Source organism: Puma concolor, chromosome B3 (assembly GCF_028749965.1).
Source record: "Puma concolor isolate L17-30 chromosome B3, mPumCon1.1.hap2, whole genome shotgun sequence".
Taxonomy (NCBI): Eukaryota; Metazoa; Chordata; class Mammalia; order Carnivora; family Felidae; genus Puma; species Puma concolor.
Genome location: NC_141672.1, coordinates 95,174,969 through 95,195,058, shown reverse-complemented (window position 1 = coordinate 95,195,058; position 20,090 = coordinate 95,174,969). Strand labels below are relative to the sequence as shown.

General features: G+C 41.4%; 1 protein-coding gene across 2 annotated transcripts in view; it reads left to right on the top strand.

Moving 5' to 3' along the window:
• ATP8B4 (ATPase phospholipid transporting 8B4 (putative)) overlaps positions 1–20,090 on the top strand; it is a 285,304-nt gene that overhangs the window by 1,830 nt on the left and 263,384 nt on the right. The window contains exon 1 of one of the 2 annotated variants that reach the window (XM_086710645.1): positions 13,846–13,922. The exons of the other annotated variant lie outside the window; for it this stretch is intronic. The gene's annotated coding sequence lies outside the window, so the exon portion shown is untranslated. Of the gene's footprint in view, positions 1–13,845; positions 13,923–20,090 lie in introns of those variants that run through there. 2 annotated transcript variants of the gene reach the window in all.

Here is a 20,090-nt window from a genome sequence, read left to right as displayed (position 1 = left end):
CTTGTCTTCCACACCGGCTGATCTTTCTTCAGCTCTCCCTTTTCCTTCCTGTTCTTTCAGTTGTTTCTACTTGCCTTACTAAATTCTACTCTAGACACACGGAATCCTACATTCTTTCAATGCAGAATTCTCCTCACTTGGCCACTCTAATTAAAAAGGCTGTGTAAGCTGGTTAAAACCTGTGCTATTATGTTTAAATTGTAACTCTTTTTGACCTTTAATACCCTCAAATGTGATCCTTTTATTCACCAAACTCAGGGTTTGCAACAGACTCAAGTAACTTTCACACACCTCCCAGACAAATAGATTTGATACTTTTTACCAAGACACCCACCTTAGGTAGGAGCTCCTTCTGGGTGACCTCACCAAGTAGCAAACTTACGTCCTGAAAGCAGTGTGGAGTTGAGATAAAGCATAGCCTTTGGTCTCAGACACTGGTTTAAATCTTTCTTCTCTTGACAAGTTGTGTTCCTTGGGGAGAGCTACTAACCTCCTTTTTCTCATCTTCAAAAGGAGGACATCATCTCTTTTGCAAGTTTATGGTGAAGATCTGAGATAATTTATGTAATGTAACTGGTGTAATGACTAGCCCATAGTGGACACAGACTAAGGCTGGCTGCTACAGTGTTATATATCACTACTAGGACACTAACAGCAGCCAGCAATCATTCCTCTCTTCTGAGTCCCTTCCTGGACCAAGTAGCATTTGGTGATTTTTTTCATGTTTTCCATTTGCATTATTTTAACGTGTATACAATTTTGCTTTGTTTGTGAAATTTAAAAAGATTTCAGTACATATTTGTGAATAAATCACGCTCTCAAGTAGACTATGTTTTAAATGCTCTTACTGGCTTTTCATTGGAGTCTAGGACCATTCAGTACATTATAGTGGGTGACTCAACATAACTTTCTTTACATTGACAACTCCTAGTATTTTTCTCTACACTGTCTCAGGTCTTGAATTTATTTGAGGTACTTTGAGGCTCTTAGTAGCTCTCTTTATGTTCTCACACTCAGACCCAGAGCTCTGTTGGTATGAAAAGGGGCCAGGCCGGGAAGAGCCTACATAAGATACAGCCTGTGAAGGGGCCTCACATGGGGTAAAATCCAGCTGCAGTGACTGGGAGAGTGGAACTAGTAGGAAGAGAATCTACATGATTCAGAAGCCTGAGGACGTTCAGGGACTGACTTCTGTCCCTCAAAGGGGAGGAATTCCCTGGTATTTGCTGGTAAGAGCAAGGTGGACGGCCACAGAACCCCGCGCCCCCCCCCCCCCCCCTTCAATGGGCATGTTCTAGGCAAAGATTTGCACATAAGGCTGAATGTGGAAGAGAAAGTTACCTGGCTTCTGGGATACTGGGAGGTCAGACCCAAAGCGCCAACTTCCTGATCACGTGGTTCACTCTATTGGCAACCAGCCCCCAACGTTAAGTGCTTTCCAAAAGTTGCCTCATTAACATAAACGGCTCTTCTTTTTCTCTCTCCACTTTGGAAATTCCAAGAGTTTTAGAAGTTCTAGGCTAGGAATGGGGATGAAGACCAAAGAAATTTTTTTTTTTTTTATTATAAATCACAATCTTGTGGTGCAAAATTTATTGAGCACCAACAATATGCTAGGCATTGTGCTAGGCACTCGGGAGAAAACCACAACTGAGACATAGGCAGTCTCTGTTTTCAGAAAGCTTAGGGTTTTAAGGAGAAGACAGCATTAAAGAAAAAAACTACAGGCAATTAATAGTTAAAAGTGTACAGGATGCTGCAGAAATGTAAGAGCCTTGAAGCTTGGTGCCAGTAAGACAAAGGGGTGCAGAATCAGAAAAGGACTAGATTGGTCTTCAGATCTTGTAGGTAGGGGCCACGTTGAAGAGCCTGGGGGCATAGGAGGCTGGTAAAGCAGCCCTGGACAGTGAGAACTTGGTTTTATGTTTCTAGGTACTCTCAGAACCCCTGTGGGATAATCTCTCTACTCTTGTGTTCTCTTTATGATGCTACCTACTGTGCTTGTCCAGGTTTAATTTCTGTCTATCAAACAGAAAACATCCTGCTGTGCAGATAAACTCCAGGACTCAAGATAAAATGTGATTTCAAACAAAAAAAAACCCCTTTATTTAGAACATAGTCAATTAATGACATTACTTCCCCTAATATGTGTAGTCTATGATAATCGGTGAGTTATCTCAAATATGAATTTGAGGTTTTGTAAGAAGATGGCTAACAATGAGAATGACCTAGTACTTGAACTATTAATTCAGTCTGTTATATCAGAGTCACTCCAAGTCCTCTATGGAATGGACACATTTAACTACCTTATTTATTCACACAATTTCTCCCATACCAGCAATGGAGTCCTGTTGATGTGTACTTTGGCTCTGAAAAAAAGGAAAGAATTTACAATGCAGGCAGTCTTCCTAGTTAGATGGTAGTATGAGGGGGTATAAAAGAGCAGCAAAAGGAGAAAAGGATAAATAAAAAGTGGTTAGAGAGTGGTGTTTTTTTTTTTTTTTTAATTTTTTTTTTTCAACGTTTATTTATTTTTGGGACAGAGAGAGACAGAGCATGAACGGGGGAGGGGCAGAGAGAGAGGGAGACACAGAATCGGAAACAGGCTCCAGGCTCTGAGCCATCAGCCCAGCGCCTGACGCGGGGCTCGAACTCATGGACCGCGAGATCGTGACCTGGCTGAAGTCGGACGCTTAACCGACTGCGCCACCCAGGCGCCCCTAGAGAGTGGTGTTTTTATTAAAATTGTTTTTTTCTAATTTCTGGTTTGAAACTGGGATGTTTGCAATCAGTGAAATTGGGTCGACTTTACAAGATACCCTTCTATTTGATAGTTCATTCTTGGCATTGTGCCTTCAATTCCAGTATCTGCCACCAGGTGAGCGGTGGTACCTTTTAGGGTGTCCAGGTGTAGTTAACTGATTGCCGAGTATATTTCATTCAGTTTTAGATGTATCGATGTTTAGACCAGTGCTGCCCTGTCTCTTGCTAACCATATTTTTGTTGTGTCTCTGATCATTTCTGTATATTCCCAGCAATGGAAGGATTGAGTCCCAAGGTATGCTCATGTGTGAAGTGTTTGATACAGTACCAGACTGAGCTCCAGGAAGCTTATGCCAGTCCACTCTCTGTCCACCAGTGTATGAGAGAGACTGTCCGAGTGTGACTTCAGATTGCGGAAGGATGAAAATGTGATAGATTCTCTCAGCCAGCTCCTAGAGTGGCATGGAGATGATCATTGCTGTTGGCAGGCTGTGCTCACAGCTTACACCAACATGTTGTAAACTGAGTTGATCAGTAGGACTTTGGTGAAAGAGTAGCTGAGCGGAAAGTCTTGAAATCTTGTCACCAGGTATGGCAGTTAGGAGGCCTGGGTTCTGGAATTAAGAAATGTTGGATTCTGTCCACTCCCCTCTCTGTCACTTGTGTCTAACATGATGCTCCTCCCCCTCTCACCCTGCAAATGGCTATAAGGGTCTGTGTGTCACTTCCCACGAGAAGCATGGTAAGTATTATTAATGAGAGAGAGAAGCAGATGCCTTACGGTGAAGAAGGACATAAATGAGACCATTCTTGTGCCCCAGTTATGCATTTCCTGGCAATATGCATTGTTGCTGTCAGAAACTGATTCAGATCTTATCCCAAGGGCACATTCAATCTGAGGAGCTTCCAATAACTGCGGGAAAATGCGGCTGGTAGTTAATCAAGATGTTTAAATGTCACTCAGTGATTGATTACTTGTGAGTCATGATGATGCGTTATGATGCCCAGCATTCAAAGGACACGGTGACTCTCCGCAGCCAGCACTGCACAGAAAGATAGATGCATAACTTGTGATCCCTTAGGATTAGTCTTCCCAGAAAGTTCTGGCTAAAATAGGGAATCTAGGCATCTCCCCCCAATTTTTTTTTTTTTTAAGAAAAATTTACTCACTGATTGGTGAGAGCCAGGGATTTGGGACATTGCACTTGTGTAGCCCATTGGCTGTCCCATGATAGGTCATTACTTGATGAATGAAACCTAATGAGAGAAGGAATGGAAAAGTACTCATGGAAAGATTGACATCATATCAGTGCTAACATGCTGCTTGATTCTGTGGCTGTCCTAAGTATGAGGAGCCTCTTGCACAGTGCTTCATGCAGAGGAGGGCATCAATATTACAAGTGCTCCAGTAAAGTAGGAACAAAAGCTGTGGGGATACAGAATTCAGAACACCAACAAGAGGGTTTTTGTTGGTCCTTCAGGGGCTAATTCCTGGGCTGAAAAAAGTACTCTTATTTCTTCTGTCCAGTGTTTCAATTATAATAATAAAATATTTACTGAATACTTTCCATGTACTAGGCACAGATTATTTTATTTGATTCTCACAGCTTGATGAGGTAGGTTCTGTATTACTACCCCATTTTATAGACATGGAAACTGAGACACATAGGGAACTTATCCAGTGGTATTCAACTACAAGGTGGCACAGCTGGGCTTCACCTATAGCCAAGCCTGCCTCCAGAGTCCCTATTCTCAGAGTCATGCGACATGGCCTCTTCAGACACACAGGCCTGTTCTGTGTTCTCAGTACCATGTCACAAGGATAATTCACCCGAATGAGACATCTGGTCACTTTAAAAAAGAGAGCGGGAGGAAGTGAACTCATTTCTACTTACCAATTAGGCACTACTCATTTAGCAAAGGAAACAATTAGGATGAAGTATCTTAATCATGGAAAAATCAAACAGCCCTTCCAAACCAACATTTAAGCCACATTTGTTCCAGCCTGGCTTTATCCCCGTATGGGTGGTAGATGGATTGGCCTTTTCATTTTTCTCCTGGACATTTGACATTTTATAGACATACAGAATGCATTTGTGAAGTACTTAGAATTTGAAGTTTCTGCATAGCACTCCTCCCTTTATTCCTTGCCATGATAAACATGCCCAGATAGTAAGTTCACAGAAGGTTGTGAGCTTTGAAGTCTTTGAAAATTATATGACAATGTTGTATATGTAATCATGGATGAGAGCAAGCCAATATCTCCTCAAGTGCCAGACACACGGCCCCTATAAATCCTCTGCTAAGAGCAGAGAGTGGTGGTCTTGTTTACTTAAACTCTGGGATGGAATGGGCATGGTTAGCATCACAGTAATTGACACAATTAGGAGATCCAAACAGATTTGCTGCTACTTGTTGTGTGTAGTTAAATTCCATGCTTCTATCAATAATTCAGAAGAAGAAAGTCTCTAGACTCAAGGTTGGATTAAAAAAAAAAAAAACCACTTCATCTTTCTTTGAGATGTACATGAGAGAATTTTTTAATGTCTGGGAACTGTACAGTTTAATCATGAGGAGATAAGGGTTTATCAGTGAGAATTTGCACTTTTTTAGAGGCCCTTTGAAGTTACATCTGTGTTCCCTTAACTGGACCACAAATTTCCCAGTAGATTACAATAGGAGCTTAGGACATTTCTCTTTGTGGTGCTCTGCTCCAGTGGCATCAGTATTTAGTTACAGTCTTATTTATGTCAAGTTTCAGTTATGATGACTTATGAAAATGTCTAGGAGATATACTCCATTGTTTAGCAGAAGTATCTGCTTACTGTGTTGCTGGATGAAGTCCCATGCAGAATTCTTGCACTTGGATATTCAGTCGGTCTGCTTCCCACACTTTGGTAAAATTATGCAAGTTGTGACCAGATTGTTTTAAATTTGAAAGAATGTGTAGGAGATTAGATACATGTACACTGAAAGGTTACACAAAGCAATCTTGATGGACAGAAATGATGTGTCAAGTGGTCTAGGTGTTCAAGCAATTTCCACAAATCACAATGAAAATGATTCATGGAAACAGTTAAAATTAACGGTTCTCTGAAGTGTGATAACATCAAGTGATGGTGGAGTGATTAAAGATTGATACCGATAGGAAAAGAATCTTTAGATAGACTAGATAGAAAGTAATATCCAAATGATGAAGTCTACAGGACCTCCTTGATCGACCTACAAGTTGAGACTTTGTCACACTAACTATTTAATGTAGATGAAACTAAGATCTTTGGAAATGAATATGTCAAAACTGTACCTCAAAAAGAGAAAAGACAGCTTTCAGATTTCAGCCAGCTAAGGGCTAAAGAGTGGGAACATAAAACCTTTAAAACTTTGCCCAAAGTTAGATTCCGAGGTTTTGAGTGAAGACCTACTCATTGTCGACACCCTCTGAACATTCAGGCATCCTGAAGGATGTGTAGGTTTTGTTTTACTGCTGTGAGAGTAAGAATAACTTCACCCTCCCCTCTGGTGAGTCATAGAGTGACTGTTGGACTTGAAATGTTCTCTCCTTCTGCTTAATGATGATGTGCTAGCTGAGACTCCTGCAAGGAGCTGACATAGATGACCTGGAACTTGTTTTACTTTTCTTTCCCAATTTTTGTCAATATCTCCAACATTGTCCCAGCCATTAGGGTTTAGAACTTGGCATCATCTTTGACTTTGCCCCTCTCCTTTCCCTTCCTGTTGCCAAGTGTTATTGATTTTATCTTGGGACTACTTTTTTTTTTAATTTTTTTTTTTCAACGTTTATTTATTTTTGGGACAGAGAGAGACAGAGCATGAATGGGGGAGGGGCAGAGAGAGAGGGAGACACAGAATCGGAAACAGGCTCCAGGCTCTGAGCCATCAGCCCAGAGCCCGACGCGGGTCTCGAACTCACGGACCGCGAGATCGTGAGCTGGCTGAAGTCAGACGCTTAACCGACTGCGCCACCCAGGCGCCCCTGGGACTACTTCTTTTTAAAAAAATGTTTATTTTTTTGGTGGGGGGAGGACAGAGGGTCTGAAGCAGGCTCCCCGCTGACAGCAGCGTGGGTGTCATGAACCACTGAGCTGCATTCTGACGCTTAACCAACGGAGCCACCCAAGTGCCCCTTTGTTGGGAATACTTCTTGCATCTATACTTTGTTCTCCATTCCCACTGACATTGCCTTAATTTAGGTTTCTGTTATCACTTGCCAAGATAATTGTCAGAGGCTATAATCTACTCCTAACATAGGTTTTTCTTCCTTATTCCCCATTATCTCCTTCTGTACATTCCCATTTGCCAGATAGACTGACAGATAACATTAGATAATCCATGCAGATACTCTGTTTTTTTGACCTCTTTGACTGTGCTACTGGTGTTCTTTCTCCTTGAATGGCTTTTACTCTTTGTTGTTGTGTACTAAGTCATACCAACCCTTCATGGCCCAGTGCAAATGCTTTCTGTTCCCCAAAGTCTGACCTGATCATGAGCCTCTTCTATTCTTGCTCTTTTTGCCATTCCCACTGCAATTTTTTTTTTTTTTTTACCTTTATAGGGGCACTTATTACTGCATAATTTTTCATAATAATTTATGTTGTGCTTTATTTCTTCTACCACACTCCAACACAAACTTAGCACAAACTCCAGCACAAACTTAGGATGGCTGGTTCTGTGCTCTACATTATGCAAATCCTGCAATTCCAGAACAGTCTGTGTCTAAATAGTGTCAATAAATTGTCTATTTTCATGTCAGTTTCCTAGGTGCTGGACCATAGGCCAATTGCTGAATAGCTATTACAGTGTCATTGTTATAATCATGCATAGAACCGATGCATTTTAGTGTTAACCGTTAAAGATAAGTAAAAGGAGGGGCTCTTGGGGTGACTCGGTTGGTTAAGTGTCCAACTCTTGATTTCTGCTTATGTCATGATCTCATGGTTTGTGAGTTCAAACCCCACATTGGGCTCTTTGCTGACATGGAGTCTGCTTAGGATTCTCTCTCTCCCTCTCTCTCTCTCAAAACAAACTTAAAAAAGGTGCTTAAAAGGACAAAATAAAATTTGATAAAAGTTTTGTCTGATATAAATACAATCCATTAAAAATTTGCAGAACAAAACATTTTGCTGCTACTCAGCAGCTTCTAATGCTGAGTAAGGGTATGAGAACATGCGTAAGTAGCAGTGACACAATTTTATAATCTTTATTTTTTTATCCTACTAATTATAACTAATGATAATTATACATATAAGCATTGTTAGTATTATTCCTAATAGTATTACTAAAACTTTGACAAAAAGACTATTGAAATTTTTTTTTTTTTCTTCAACGTTTTTATTTATTTTTGGGACAGAGAGAGACAGAGCATGAACGGGGGAGGGGCAGAGAGAGAGAGGGAGACACAGAATCGGAAACAGGCTCCAGGCTCCGAGCCATCAGCCCAGAGCCTGACGCGGGGCTCGAACTCACGGACCGCGAGATCGTGACCGGGCTAAAGTCGGACACTTAACCAACTGCGCCACCCAGGCACCCCCGAAATTTTTTTATTTAAATGTTTATTTATTTTGAGAGCAAGAGATAGAGAGTGAGTGGGAGAGGGACAGAGAGAGGGAGACTGGGAATCCCAATCAGGCTCCACACTGTTAGCACAGAGCACGATGCGGGGCTCAAACTCACAAACTGTGAGATCATGTACCGAGTCAAAATCAAGAATTGAATGCTTAATTGACTGAGCCATCCAGGCACCTCAAAATATACCAATGCTTTTAGATATTGATGTTAAAAATTAAATAGGGTATTGGAATGCTATTCTCTGTATTTAGCTAATTTTAATGAACTAGAATTTGTATCTCTAGCCTATCAGTGGGTAATCAGACACATGTAGGCTTTTGGGGTGAATAAATTCATACCAGCTCTTATATGGAATGAAAAGTGTGCCATCATAGAGAAGCATAGATAATAGGTTAGTCACATAGAGTCAAGAATCAGACTGTCAGGGTTTGGACACCTAGTTCTGTCCAAACTGTTTCCAGTTTGGACACCTAGTTCTACAACTTTATGGAATTTGCTTAACATTGGTTTCTCCAATTTTTTATTTACAAAAGGGCTTCTCAGAAAGAACTGAGTTGCTCTATGTAAAGCACTTAGAACATAGTGATGTTTGGCTATTAGGAGTTCTTGACTATCATTATTATTTTGGAATGTTAGACATTGTTAGTCTGGTTCTTACAGATGAAGAAGCCAAGACCCAAAGAGGTTGAGCAACTTGTAAGATTATCTAGATGTTCCTCAGAGCCTGGGTAACCTCATCATGGGGGTTGCATGCTCCTACATTCTGTGCTCGGACCAGTGTGGGGCATTGAGTTGCCACCTTCAGGTATTAGAGGCCCAGACAAGCAGACAGGTGGAGATTACAGTAAGGTAAGTAATGTGCCATGATGCAGAAATGCAGCATCTTTTAGGAGCTCGGAGGAGTTCCAGATTTCTTAGATAATCTCCAAAGGGGGTTCCAAGGGAAATGATCATGCAGCTAAGACCTTAAAGATGCTGTCTTAGTCTATTTGGGCTGCTGTTATAAACTACCATAGCCTGGGCAGTTTATAAACAACAGAACTTTATTTGTCAACAGTTCTGGAGGCCACAAGTCTGAGATCGGGTGCCAGCATGGTTGAATTCTGGGGGGGGGGCCCTCTTCCAGGTTATAGACTGCTGTCAGTTAATTATGTCCTTACATAGTAGAAAGCAGAAGGGGAAGGAAGCTCTGCAGTGAGTCTTTTAAGGGCACTAATCCTGTCAATAAGGTCCTTACCCTTATGATCTCTTTTAATCCTAATTACCTCCTGAAGCCCCACCTCCTAATACCATCACCTGGAGAGGCTGTGTGTGGGGGGGGGGTGGGGGGAGGTAAGGGTTTTAGTATATGAATTTTAGACAGATGCATTGAGTCCATAACAGATGTAGAAGATTTAGCCATGTAAAAGGAGGTGGGGGAAAAGCATTTGGGTAGTGGGTACAAAGGCCCCAATGTACACATAATGTATGTAGAGAAACAAAAAATGTCCAGTCTTGCCAAAGAGTGGCGACCTCTAACTTTCTTTGTAGCAAATGAAAATCTTCCTGTACTGTATGTACCCTGTAATTTCAACACTGGCTGTTTATTAAAACCTCCTATTATATTTGTACTGGGTTTAATAGTGTGCCTCCAAATTCATGTCTACCCAGAATCTTAGAATGTGGACTTACATGGAAACAGAATCTTTTCAGGTGTGATTAATTAAATTAAAATGAGATACTGGAATGGGTGGGGGGTACAAAATTCAGTGACTGGTATCCTTATAAGGAAGCTATGTGAAGATACAAAGATATAGAGGAGACACAACAACATGTGACACGGAGGCAGACTGGAATGATGCATTGGTAAACCAAGGATTGTCAAGGATTGTCAGCAACTACCAGAAGCTAGAGGGAGGTATGAAACAGATTCTCCCTCAGTAAGTCCAGGACCCAATATTGCCAATACCTGGGTTTCAGACTTTTATCATCCAGAACCGTGAGGGGGAAAAAATTTCTATTGTTTTAAGCCACCTAGTTTGTAATAATTTGTTGTTGCAGTCCAAGCAAAGAAATATAGCATTCTTGGTATGAATTTGACTTTTCCAGGTGACAAGAAAAAGGCATACATAGATTGTCTTCAGTGATGGAAATGAGTATAGTAGGCCACAGTTTACTCACTCTATTACATGCATGAAAAAATGTGGCTGTTTAATTTTTTACAAAGGATCTGTTCTTTCTCACTAACCCACATGGCATGATGGGTGAGTCGGGAAAAATAATCTCTAACAAACATTGAAATAGCTAAATAATATACTGTAATATTTCCCAGTTCAAATAAGCTCTTTTTGAATATTTAGTCTTTTTTTTTTTTTAATTTTTTTTTTTCAACGTTTATTTATTTTTGGGACAGAGAGAGACAGAGCATGAACGGGGGAGGGGCAGAGAGAGAGGGAGACAGAATCGGAAACAGGCTCCAGGCTCTGAGCCATCAGCCCAGAGCCTGACGCGGGGCTCGAACTCACGGACCGTGAGATCGTGACCTGGCTGAAGTCGGACGCTTAACCGACTGCACCACCCAGGCGCCCCTGAATATTTAGTCTTTTTAGGACCTTTGCATATCCTTCTCCTCCCCCTGATCCTCCCCAAGGCATCTGGGGAAATGGAGGATTCATTTGGCTCTGTGACAGTGAGGGATGTTGGAGCCTTGTGTCTATGCTGGGTTTTTCTGGTTTTTCTTTGCTCAGAGTGCTCTCTTCATCTTGACCTGGGCCTTGTTCTTTGTCAGCCACAAGGAAGCAAGAACACAGCCTCAAGTGTCTGTAGTTACCTTCTTCCTCCACTGCTCTCCTCTTGATTACAGCCTTGCTAGACTTCATGCCATGGTAGACAAGGGAACCCTTTAGAACTAGAGGAAACAGGCCACTAACCCAGAATTCCTAGGTGCCTTCCATCTTTCTGAATGCTTCTATAGTCAGCACCCTCTGAAGCTTAGGTCCCAAGCTAGGAAAAACCAGGATTCTGGTGTCTATCTCCATTGTTCCCCTTTTCTCCCTGTTTCTGGCATCACTTAACCCCATGTCTCACCCTCCTTTTCTGGGAAGATATTTATGCCCCATCCCCTTGACAGACTGGATACAAGATGAAACACTAGCTTACCAATAAGGGAAGAGCTGAAAAACCTCTTCCTTACCCAATGATGCATAAGAACATGACAATGCACCAGACATAGCTTTATTATCCACTCAGCCACTGTAGATCCCAAGCCTTGAGGTTGGAGCATGTTCTACCTAAAGGTGGCTCAGCATGAGTGGGGATGTGTCCAGAACTGGAATGATGCACACTTTGTCATTGTTCATCTGGAATTAATATTTACTCAAAGCCTTTAATGGTATCTATTACTTTCCATTAGATATAGGATACCTCTAGAGGGCAGGATGACTCTGAAGCTACCTCAGTTTTGCCTCCCTCTCACCATCTTGTGCTTTCACCCCCTGTACCATGTCCCAGTGCAGTTTTCCAGTTTCATAGTAGGGTGGATTTTCTTCCAACCTACAGTACAGTACAGCTGCAGCACCTTATGCAGTAAAGAATGCATTCAGGTTGCTTTTCTCACAGGTGGTGTGCCCAAGGCAGCACTTAAGGCATTCAGAACTCATTTCCTTCCTAAACTTTGCCTGGTCTCTGATTTGCTATAAACTCATAAACTTCACTGATGTACTGACATGATGATGAACTCACTTTTGCTCTCTACATTCATGAATGCTGCAGGATGTGTGTTTGTGACTCACTCCTGCTATTTGGAGTGGAAACTCGGGTCATAGTAAAGGGCCCCACTCTCTTAGGGGGTATAGAGTAGTTGCCAAGGGGAGGAGATAAAAATTAGCAGTGGTATTTTTTCTCATGGACTGTTAGATTGTGGAACTAACCAGATCCTTCATATTCAACTGTTAGGATTCAGCTTCAAATCCTGAGGTTTTCCTCTGATACTCCACAACCATATAGAAATGAGTATGTCTTCTCCTGTAGTTCCAAGGCATATTTAGACAGGGGGTACCTCTATTAGAGGTTTTACCACACTGTATTGTAGAATTCATTTCCCTTCCACTAGAAAAGTTCTTGCTAGGGCAGAGACCAGATCTTGGTTATCTTGGGATCCCAATGCCTTGCAGAGGGATTGCTACAGAACTGGCGCTTGGAAAATGGTGATGAATGTATGAAATGTCCCCGAAATAGTACTGATTAAGAGCCTGAACTCCTGCACTTTCCAGAAGACACATAGGGGTAGGGAGTTTTCACACTTATTGATGCACAGGACAGACTAACGGGTAAAGAGATAAAGGTAAGAGCTTCTTTAAAGCCATGTGGCCCTGCTCCTTCCTTCTGGGATGACAGTCTGTTAAGGAGAAAGTGGGGTTGGAGTAAGTGTTAGAAGATCCTAAGTGTTTGGCTACTCCTGTGTCTTGAAGGTTCTAAGATGGCAAGAGCCACTGGAGACCTGAAACTGATGCAGATCAACTCCTTTCTGGTAAATGCCTCTTTTTGTCATAAAGACTTCTTATGATAACAGTCTGTAAAAAAAAAAAAAAAAAAAAAAAGTAGAGCCCCCAAATATTTCCTGGGCACTTGTTATATGCAAAGAAGACACTGTGCTTTCTTGATAGCAAGAGAAATATCATTTAGGGGAGTGTTGCTTTCACTGGTGGCAACAGCCAGTGCCAGGATCCATTTTTGGCTGTGGTGCATTTGTCATTTGGAAGTGAACTGTTACAATGACTTTTATAACTAGGGATACCAGTTGTCTGGCTTGGAGTTAGGCTGTCTGGTTTAGAGCTGGGTCATCTAGTTCTGGAACACATGGTTCAGAATGCATTTGAAAGGGCAAGTTAAACGCAAATCACCTGGTTTGGGTGCGGTGGCTTGGATAACAAACTTTCTGGATCCTACTGTTCTGCTTTGTGTTTGAATGTCAGGGCTGAAAGTGCTGTTCAGGAGAGCCCTTGTGGAATAGTCCAAATTGCTGGGAGGAGCTGTTCCCCAGAGGTGACTTTTAGCACCTAGGATTTTAGATATCTTTTTTTTTTTAATTTTTGAAATCCTACTTGCTTAATTTTAATGTAGTGGTAAGTTTATATTATTTTTAATTTACTTTTAATTTTTGAAATTTTAACAGTAGAGCAGGAAACTGCTCTATTCCTAAATCTACATCCTTATCCAGGGCTTAACTTCTAAAGAAATGTCTGTCTTCTTGCATTTTCTGATTTTCTTTCTGTTCTTTTTGTGAGATAGTTGAGTAATAACTAAAACTCAGTGGTGAGTCTTTTCATCTAGGATGGAAAGTCCCACATAGGAAATGGTACCACTAGCAATGGGTCAGTCGTTTATGTTGGCCAATGTAAGGAAACCTACTTTCTTACACAAAAGGTTAACTAACCAAGAGGAAGTAATTGTTGGGGAGGATGGGGGGAGGAGGAGTTGAGTTACCTTTTCCTGATGAAATTCAGCCCAACACACTATGGGAAGTGCCATAGAGTACATAAAACCATAAGAGGTTGAAAATTCTACTTTGTTTTTAGATACTAAGGACCAAGAAGGTATGTATGATTTCAAGGTTTGGTGAAACTGTTTCTGAATGGAAAGTGAGTAGGTTTCAATTACTGAAGAGAGGAGGGTATGGTGGGCAGGAACATTTTTAATGTCTTCTGTCACTGGGTGAAACTTGTCCTGGAACAGTGGTTTTTAAATAATCCTCTGGGCTGGAGGAAGGAAATACTAAAACTGCCACTTATCGTTATTGATTTCATCCTTTAAAACTGTCTATTTCTTGTGCTGCTTTATGGTGTATAGAAAGGATATTCCTGGGGACCACTGTCCCAGAGACAAGAGGAGAAGGCAGATGGTTGTATCAGGATGGAAAGAACTGGAGAGGTGGAATAGCTCAGAATGTGGAGGTCTTCCTTCTTTTCTGATAAAAGAAATGTGGTAGTCATTTAGGAAGATTCTGGAGAAAGTAGGGAGGACATTGACCTTTGTTGATCAATGACTGTACGACAGGCATTGGGTTATGTATTATTTATTGTTGTTAAATCACTGCACATGTAACTTACATATACATGCATTCTTTTATTAATTTATTATTCATTTAGTGAATATCTCATTTAATCCTCACAAATAGCTTGAGAAGCAGATTTTAATTTTTCCAGTTTTACAACCAGGAAGCTAAAGTTGTGTTTTTTTTATTGAAATGTAGTTGACATATAATACTATTAGTTTTGGATGTATAGCATAGTGATTCTCCATTTATTATATTAAATGATTACCACAGTAAGTCAAGTTATCTGTTACCATATAATGTGTAGTAACATCTGTTACTACAGATGTGTAGTATCATCTGTTACCATATAATAGTGTAGTAACACTATTATTGACTGTATTCTGTCTCTTATAAATAAATCACATTTCCGTGATTTATTTATTATCTATCTGGAAGAGTGTACTTCTTAATCCCCTTTGCTTTTTTTTGTGCATACTCCCAGCTTATTTTTTGTATTTATGAATCTCTGTTTTGTTTTGCCTGTTCATTTTTGTTTTTTAGATTCCACATATAATTGAAATCATACAGTATTTGTATTTCTCCAGCTTATAATAATCTCTAGGTCTATCCATGTTGTTGCAAATGGAAAGATTTCATTCCTTTTTATGGCTGAGTAGTAATCCACTGCGTGCAGGTGTGCACGCACACACACACGTTTATACGTTCAACTATTGATGGATACTTAGGTTGCTCAGGAAGCTAAAGTTTAAAGCAATTAAGTAATTTTTACGTCATATGATTTATACCCCTGCAATTCTCATGCCTTATGGCATAGGTTTATAATATACACTCCAGGGCTTCTATCAAAGAGATGCTCCTTCACTATGTTCAAGTTGGTTTCTAGTCTGCTAGTAGCAGTTGGATTGCTCAAAGTATTTACAGAATCAGGGAAAACTTGGTTGTAGTTTTATTTTCTTTTTTATTGTATATGTCCAAATCATAATTTTAGGCCAGAGATACTTCTCTGCCATTCAGGTTGACACCAAGCCTTGGTTTGACATTTCAGTTAGCTCAACCTTCCTTTCCTGGCATTAAAAGCAAGCAAGCAAGCAAACAAACCTGAAACTCTTGGAATGGCTATATTTCAGGGAATTGATTCAATCTTAACTAGTTCATCTCATTGGGATTAGATTGAATTGACACAAAGTGGTTCAATCTACTTCCTGGTGGTCCCATTCTCAATAGCAGAGACCTGTTGTTCTCCCCTTTGATTGTAGAATCCCCTCATCTTCATGTTTGACTCCTGCTGGCACGTAAGTGTCTCCTGATTAGGAACCACATTTTGCTTATCCTTCTGTGTCCCACAAAGTGCCTAGCAAAGTATCTGCACTTGTCGAATGAAGATATTGGATGCCTTGATCCCAGTTGCTATGGGTGGTTTATCTGTTGACGTAAAATGGTGATTTGTTGGCTTTCTTAGCTATCTTGGCAGTAGAGCTAGATGTTTTGACAGACATACGATGCTATTTATTCTGTTAAGAAAAGATAGCATGACTATTTGCATGGCTTCGTATTCTTAAGTATAAAAATTTCCATCTCTTAATTTTGATGAAAGGTGTGCAAAGTTGGAGGAAAGGTAAGAGGGTGAATAAATTAGGAAAAATTTTTCTCTTGAGTGCTCAGATATTTAATCAAAATTCCTTTAACATAATTCATTGGATTGTTGTGAGGACAAATTGAGGTGATCATTGAGAAAAATCTTTGGAAACTCTAGATTATAGACAGGGACATTTCTAGAAGGTAAGATTTTAAAGCAAAATAAGGTTTTTAAAAAACAACTTCTGGTGTTTTGACAATGTATATGCTGTGTAATGAAGATTAAAAATTAAGCTCTAGTCCTCTAATATTATCTAGTGGTAATATATAACATTTACCATTTTAACCATGTTTTAAAATTTTTTTTTTTTTCAACATTTATTTATTTTTGGGACAGAGAGAGACAGAGCATGAACAGGGGAGGGGCAGAGAGAGAGGGAGACACAGAATCGGAAACAGGCTCCAGGCTCTGAGCCATCAGCCCAGAGCCTGACGCGGGGCTCGAACTCACGGACCGCGAGATCGTGACCTGGATGAAGTCGGACGCTTAACCGACTGCGCCACCCAGGCGCCCCTAACCATGTTTAAGTGTACAGTTCAGTGATATTAAGTACATTCACAATGCTGTGTAACCATCACCACCATCCATCTCTGGAATTTTTTCATGATCCCAATCTGAAACTCTACCTAGTAAATGTCTTCCCATTTACCCTCCTCCCAGCCCTAGTAACCTCTATTCTTTGCCTATGCTAGGTACCTCCTACAAGTGGAGTTATTACAATATTTTCCTTTTATGTCTGGCTTATTTCACTTAGCATAATGTTTTCAAAGTTTATTTATGTTGCAGCATGAATGAGAATTGGATTCCTTTTTAAGACTGTAGTATTCCATACCATATTTTGTTTATTCCTTTACCCATCGATGGACACTTGGGTTGTTTTCACTTTTGGCTATTGTGGATAATGCTGCTATGAATGTTGGTGTACAAGTATCTGTTTGAGTCTCTGGCTTCTTTTCTTTTGGGTATGTATCTAGGAGTGGAAAACAGATCTTTTTTTTTTTTTTTTAATTTTTTTTTTTGACGTTTATTTATTTTTGGGACAGAGAGAGACAGAGCATGAACGGGGGAGGGGCAGAGAGAGAGAGGGAGACACAGAATCGGAAGCAGGCTCCAGGCTCTGAGCCATCAGCCCAGAGCCTGACGCGGGGCTCGAACTCACGGACCGCGAGATCGTGACCTGGCTGAAGTCGGACGCTTAACCGACTGCGCCACCCAGGCGCCCATCTCCTGACACTTTTGAGATTATCCAGAGCAAGTCTCTCTCCTCTGTTCATGCCCTAAAGAGTGAGCAATTGCTTCTTCATCTTCAGTGTGCTTCAGGCCTCCATGTTTTCCCCTAGGCTCCTCTTCCTCCTCTGAAATTGATACTTCTAGATGTAGCTACAAAGGAGTCTGAAATCTGATGCTAACCACTGTAACAAGCTCTATTCAAATCAGGCCCACCAACTGGCACTACTTTGGGGACTGACAAATTAAGGTGAGCTAAGAAAAATTAAACTGTAAGTTCCATTATACATGGAAATCTAGTAGAAATAAAAAGTGTCATACCGAGAACTATACTTTAGACTTGAGCTTCAGTTCATTTGGTAAATTACTATCTGCTGAGCACTGTTGATAGACAACAGGGAATGAGTTCAGAGCTCTGTTATCAAGCAGCTCAAATTCTAGAGGAGGATGCATACATATTTAGGAAGCTACAGAAACTAAACAACAATGCTACTACTATTCATTTGTTTATTCAACATTGCTCAAGCACCTGCTGCACGCTGTTCTAGGCCCTGGGTATACATCAAGTCAAAGACAAAGTCTCTGTTCTTCTACAGCTGACTTTCTGGTTGGGAAAACCAGACAGTAAGCAAGGAAATACACAGTATAATAGCTATGTGTTTTTCCTATGGAGAAAAATAAAGCACGATAAGGGATCGAGAGTGACTGGCGTGTGTGTGGGTGGTTTTACGTAGGCTGACCAAGGCAGGCCTTTCAGAATTTGTGACTTTGAGCCCAGATGTGAATGAAGTGAGGGAGATAGTCAAGGGGATGTGTAGGTGATAAGGCAGCCTGGTAGGGGAGTAGCGGCATCTGCGATAATGTTAGATTTCAGAGATGGATAAAGAGCTTTGGGACTTAAAAGTGTTTTTTTTTTTTTTTTTATTTTGAGAGAGAGAGAGTGAGAAGGCAGAGAGATAGAGCGAGAAGGCAGAGAGAGAGCGAGAGAAGGCAGAGAGAGAGAGAAGGCAGAGAGAGAGCGAGAGAAGGCAGAGAGAGAGAGAAGGCAGAGAGAGAGAGAAGGCAGAGAGCGAGAAGGCAGAGAGTGAGAAGGCAGAGAGCGAGAGAGCGAGAAGGCAGAGACAGCGAGAGAGAAGGAGAAGGCAGAAATAGAGCGAGCGAGAGCGAGAAGGCAGAGAGTGAGAGAGAGTGAGAAGGCAGAGTGAGTGAGAGAGAGTGAGCGAGAGGGCAGAGCAAGAGAGAGCGAGCGAGAGGGCCCAGAGAGCGAGCGAGAGCGAGAGGGCAGAGAGAGAGAGCGAGAAGGCAGAGCGAGCGAGAGCGAGAAGGCAGAGAGAGAGAGCAAGCGAGAGGGCAGAGAGAGAGAGAGAGCGAGAGGGCAGAGAGAGAGCGAGAGGGCAGAGCGAGCGAGCGAGAAGGCAGAGAGTGAGAGAAGGCAGAGAGTGAGAGAGAGAGAAGGCAGAGAGTGAGAGAGAGAGAAGGCAGAGAGCGAGAAGTCAGAGAACAAGAGCAAGTGAGAAGGCAGAGCAAGAGCGAGAAGGCAGAGAGAGAGAGAGAGTGAGAAGGCAGAGATAGAGCGAGCGAGAGCAAGAAGGCAGAGCGAGAGCGAGAAGGCAGAGAGAGCAAGAGCGAGAAGGCAGAGGGAGAGCGAGAAGGCAGAGAGAGGGAGAGAGAGAAGGCAGAGAGAGGGAGAGAGAGAAGGCAGAGAGAGGGAGAGAGAGAAGGCAGATAGAGCGAGCGAGAAGGCAGAGAGCGAGAGAGAAAGAGCGAGAGTGAATCCCAAGCAGGCTCTGCACCATCAGCACAGAACCTGACACAGGGCTCAGACCCACAAACCATGATGTTGTGACCTGAGCTGAAATCAAGAGTGGGATGCTTGACTGAGCCACCCAGGCACCCCAGAGCGTTGGGACTTAAAGTAATGGGACAAATAAATCTGATGTTCTGTGATTTTAGGCACATAATTTTGTTACACCATAAAATCAGTTTTAAAGCACCCAAAGATTGTTCTGCAAGGGAGTATTTAATGGCAAGATACTTGTGTTTTAAAATAAATGAATGAATGAACATTTCAAAATGATATGAAATCATTGCTGGGGATCCCCCTGCCTCTGTTCATGTTGTATGCATTATGAGAATCTCTGTGTATGAGATGAGCATGAAGTAGTCATTCTTTGGCCTTCCTGTGAGTATGGTAAGTCCTTTTTCTATCCCAACTTTGTTCTCCCATTAGGATTCCTCATTCATTAAGAGTTGTTAATTAGGAAAAAATTGGATCAAATAAATTCTGACTAGTTAGTACATGAAGAACTAGAGAATTTTAAGCCAATTTAGAGCTTTTAGAAGCATTTAACAAGAATATACCAAGGAAGCTAAAGAAAGCTATCCTTAGTCTCGAAATTTCAGGGACAATGACAGGGCACATGAATTTTTTTTTTTTTTTTTTTTTTTTTTTGCTGGTGTCAGAAACTTGGGCAAATGGAACAAAATCGCAATGCATAGCTCCTTAATGTGGCAGTCTCTTTTTTATAATGCAGGTTTGTGTGCCTGTGTGCATGTTCATATGTGTGAATGATGGGAGGAGGAGAAGGGTGAGAGAAGGGTTGCAAAACTGAAGACTCAGTCCTTATACTCCTCACCTCAAGGTGGTAGACGAGATAGCACATTGCAGAATAAGTGCCAGTGTATGATATCCAACCTAGTCTCTAGCAGTGTCCAAGAGGGAGGGACCAGAGATGCTAGGAAAGTCAGAAAATGCTCTGGGGAGGGCTGTGGAGCATGTGATATGGTCCTTGAAGGACAGGTTTAGAAGTGAGAAGATGAAGGGAAAGGTTTCCCAGGAGGATA